Source organism: Schistocerca americana, unplaced genomic scaffold, assembly GCF_021461395.2.
Source record: "Schistocerca americana isolate TAMUIC-IGC-003095 unplaced genomic scaffold, iqSchAmer2.1 HiC_scaffold_124, whole genome shotgun sequence".
Classification (NCBI taxonomy): Eukaryota; Metazoa; Arthropoda; class Insecta; order Orthoptera; family Acrididae; genus Schistocerca; species Schistocerca americana.
The window spans coordinates 572,501-577,500 of record NW_025725308.1 but is presented as its reverse complement, the minus strand read 5'-3'; positions in this window follow the sequence as shown (position 1 = coordinate 577,500).

Here is a 5,000-nt window from a genome sequence, read left to right as displayed (position 1 = left end):
GGCCAGCACGCCGGGAGGCCCCCCCTCACCGGCCGGGGACGGTCCCACCCAGCCACCGCCGCGTATCGCTTCACACCCACATGCCATTCACGTTCGTGGGCATGGTGGGTATCGCTGAAACAACCGGTTGGTAGCTCAACCGATCGTCGCCATCACTGATTCACCTCTAGCGAGAACAACCGCACCACAACGGTTTACCAGTTGTTCATTTGCGTAACGTCACCAGCAAACGTAGACGTCCATCGCCATTTGCAAATTCAACGATTGTTGCATGCCTGTGTCAGGTGTCACGACACACTATGTCTGCCCACATACACGCAACAACATGTGCACGCTTCGCGAACACGTGGAAGGTGGCCCCCGTACGTATGCGATGTCCATTGCGCGAACGACTGTCAACCGGCCTCTGTCGCATGTCGCAGATGTGGAACGCAGTGCACCATGCTGTCACGGTGTGTGAGAAGAGACGACTACGTCTGACAACACGCGCCACTACATCAACAGACGGCTCATGCTGATCGCCATCCAGGGCATACCACACTGCAATCCGGCTCTTATAGGGAGACGACACATAGCTGAGTGCACAACAGTTGGACCGCATGGTTCGCCGTTGTTGGCGCAGTCGTTGTACGGTCACATGTACCACGATGTATCATTCAGTACATGAGGACCAATGTGCAGTACAGTGTGTGATTTGGACGTACAACATCAGCGGACCGTTGACACAGGCCGTACCACAGCGTAGGCTAAGTGCTTCGCCATGCGAATGCCAATGAACAACTGCGAAGGGCATTGAGCATGTACGTCCTGCTGCCATCCACATTACAGTGTATCGCTGCAAGGTGTTTAACATGAAGCGATACACTGGGGACCAGGCAGTGCGAGTAGCAAACTATATTGCGGGGGTTGCAGTTAGGCAACACTACACTAATTTAACGCGTCGTATGACAATTACAGAGCGGGTTAAGGCCCAACGTGTGTTGGGTTAAGGCCCAACGTGTGTTGGGTTAAGGCCCAACGTGTGTTGGGTTAAGGCCCAACGTGTGTTGGGTTAAGGCCCAACGTGTGTTGGGTTAAGGCCCAACGTGTGTTGGGTTAAGGCCCAACGTGTGTTGGGTTAAGGCCCAACGTGTGTTGGGTTAAGGCCCAACGTGTGTTGGGTTAAGGCCCAACGTGTGTTGGGTTAAGGCCCAACGTGTGTTGGGTTAAGGCCCAACGTGTGTTGGGTTAAGGCCCAACGTGTGTTGGGTTAAGGCCCAACGTGTGTTGGGTTAAGGCCCAACGTGTGTTGGGTTAAGGCCCAACGTGTGTTGGGTTAAGGCCCAACGTGGGTTGGGTTAAGGCGCAACGTGGGTTGGGTTAAGGCCCAACGTGGGTTGGGTTAAGGCGCAACGTGGGTTGGGTTAAGGCGCAACGTGGGTTAGGTTAAGGCGCAACGTGGGTTAGGTTAAGGCGCAACGTAGGTTAGGTTAAGGCGCAATATAGGTTAGGTTAAGGCGCAATATAGGTTAGGTTAAGGCGCAATATAGGTTAGGTTAAGGCGCAATATAGGTTAGGTTAAGGCGCAATATAGGTTAGGTTAAGGCGCAATATAGGTTAGGTTAAGGCGCAACGTAGGTTAGGTTAAGGCGCAACATAGGTTAGGTTAAGGCGCAACATAGGTTAGGTTAAGGCGCAACATGGGTTAGGTTAAGGCGCAATATAGGTTAGGTTAAGGCACAATATGGGTTAGGTTAAGGCACAATATGGGTTAGGTTAAGGCACAATATGGGTTAGGTTAAGGCACAATATGGGTTAGGTTAAGGCACAATATGGGTTAGGTTAAGGCACAATATGGGTTAGGTTAAGGCACAATATGGGTTAGGTTAAGGCACAATATGGGTTAGGTTAAGGCACAATATGGGTTAGGTTAAGGCACAATATGGGTTAGGTTAAGGCACAATAAGGGTTAGGTTAAGGCACAATATGGGTTAGGTTAAGGCACAATATGGGTTAGGTTAAGGCACAATATGGGTTAGGTTAAGGCACAATATGGGTTAGGTTAAGGCACAATATGGGTTAGGTTAAGGCACAATATGGGTTAGGTTAAGGCACAATATGGGTTAGGTTAAGGCACAATATGGGTTAGGTTAAGGCACAATATGGGTTAGGTTAAGGCACAATATGGGTTAGGTTAAGGCACAATATGGGTTAGGTTAAGGCACAATATGGGTTAGGTTAAGGCACAATATGGGTTAGGTTAAGGCACAATATGGGTTAGGTTAAGGCACAATATGGGTTAGGTTAAGGCACAATATGGGTTAGGTTAAGGCACAATATGGGTTAGGTTAAGGCACAATATGGGTTAGGTTAAGGCACAATGTGGGTTAGGTTAAGGCACAACGTGGGTTAGGTTAAGGCACAACGTGGGTTAGGTTAAGGCACAACGTGGGTTAGGTTAAGGCACAACGTGGGTTAGGTTAAGGCACAACGTGGGTTAGGTTAAGGCACAACGTGGGTTAGGTTAAGGCACAACGTGGGTTAGGTTAAGGCACAATACGGGTTAGGTTAAGGCACAATACGGGTTAGGTTAAGGCACAATACGGGTTAGGTTAAGGCACAATACGGGTTAGGTTAAGGCACAATACGGGTTAGGTTAAGGCACAATACGGGTTAGGTTAAGGCACAATACGGGTTAGGTTAAGGCACAATACGGGTTAGGTTAAGGCACAATACGGGTTAGGTTAAGGCACAATACGGGTTAGGTTAAGGCACAATACGGGTTAGGTTAAGGCACAATACGGGTTAGGTTAAGGCACAATACGGGTTAGGTTAAGGCACAATACGGGTTAGGTTAAGGTACAATACGGGTTAGGTTAAGGCACAATACGGGTTAGGTTAAGGCACAATACGGGTTAGGTTAAGGCACAATATGGGTTAGGTTAAGGCACAATATGGGTTAGGTTAAGGCACAATATGGGTTAGGTTAAGGCACAATATGGGTTAGGTTAAGGCACAATATGGGTTAGGTTAAGGCACAATATGGGTTAGGTTAAGGCACAATATGGGTTAGGTTAAGGCACAATATGGGTTAGGTTAAGGCACAATATGGGTTAGGTTAAGGCACAATATGGGTTAGGTTAAGGCACAATATGGGTTAGGTTAAGGCACAATATGGGTTAGGTTAAGGCACAATATGGGTTAGGTTAAGGCACAATATGGGTTAGGTTAAGGCACAATATGGGTTAGGTTAAGGCACAACGTGGGTTAGGTTAAGGCACAACGTGGGTTAGGTTAAGGCACAACGTGGGTTAGGTTAAGGCACAACGTGGGTTAGGTTAAGGCACAACGTGGGTTAGGTTAAGGCACAACGTGGGTTAGGTTAAGGCACAACGTGGGTTAGGTTAAGGCACAACGTGGGTTAGGTTAAGGCACAACGTGGGTTAGGTTAAGGCACAATACGGGTTAGGTTAAGGCACAATACGGGTTAGGTTAAGGCACAATACGGGTTAGGTTAAGGCACAATACGGGTTAGGTTAAGGCACAATACGGGTTAGGTTAAGGCACAATACGGGTTAGGTTAAGGCACAATACGGGTTAGGTTAAGGCACAATACGGGTTAGGTTAAGGCACAATACGGGTTAGGTTAAGGCACAACGTGGGTTAGGTTAAGGCACAACGTGGGTTAGGTTAAGGCACAACGTGGGTTAGGTTAAGGCACAACGTGGGTTAGGTTAAGGCACAACGTGGGTTAGGTTAAGGCACAACGTGGGTTAGGTTAAGGCACAACGTGGGTTAGGTTAAGGCACAATACGGGTTAGGTTAAGGCACAATACGGGTTAGGTTAAGGCACAATACGGGTTAGGTTAAGGCACAATACGGGTTAGGTTAAGGCACAATACGGGTTAGGTTAAGGGACAATACGGGTTAGGTTAAGGCACAATACGGGTTAGGTTAAGGCACAATACGGGTTAGGTTAAGGTACACATTGTTGTAAGGAAAGGTGTTTTGGGGGGGGGGGGGGCCGGTTTGTTGATTGTGATTATCGTAAGTAAATGACTGCGGCATCATCTGATTTGCCACGTCAGGGTGCACCTTTGGCTCATAACAGGCGGCGCTCTGATTCCATGCTTGTGGCAGACCTGTGTCTTTCATTCCTGCCATTGTTTGTGTGCTGTGACAGGAGGCAGTATTGTGATGTTGGGTGTACCCCTGTGTAGGACATGTGTGGGTGTTGGTGGCTTAGCTGAGCAATGGTGGTTGTCGGAAGGGTGGGATATTCTGTTTTGTGAGTGGACCTCCCGGTCTGGTTATGATAGTGTGGATAGTCTAATGTGGCGGAGAGGATGCACTGGGTGTTGTTCCATGCTGGTGCTTACATATTGTCTCTGTGCCTGTTACAGGCAGAGAGTAGTGCGTGATAAGAGTGTCTGGCTGACGTGTGGTTGTGATTGTGAGCAGAGTCTTTCAGCATGTATACGGACAGTTGTATACATTATCTGTATTTTGATGGCTCTATCTATTACTAATCAGCGCCGTGTATACGTTTCATCCGGTTCCAGTCGAAACTGTTGTATCTCTGTACATTAGTGACACGGCGAGGCCGCCATGTAGTTACTCGTCTCGGCAGCTTCCACCGGTGTATGGCAAATGATTATAAGGAATCAGTCTAGTCGTCAATACCGATAGTGTGACGTCACATGTCTGGGGTGGGGGACGCTGCGCCCTTCCGGTGGGTCATGGCCTAGAAAGACTCTTCCCACGCAGGGGGGCTTGGACTGTCATTGACTCTTCCGAGTAATATACTTGCCGTACGTTTTTGCGACTGCGAGTGCAACGCTCACCGGTACCGACATGGATGGAGCGCCTCCTAGCTGACCGCTGAGCATCTGCATTCGTACAGAGAGCAACGCGATCGCGTCTGTAGCTCGTAAGTGGTACAGCTCGCAGCTCATGTATAGGGACAGCGGGAATGTCGCATATTGGACATAACTCTTCATGAAACGCACGTTATAGGGGTG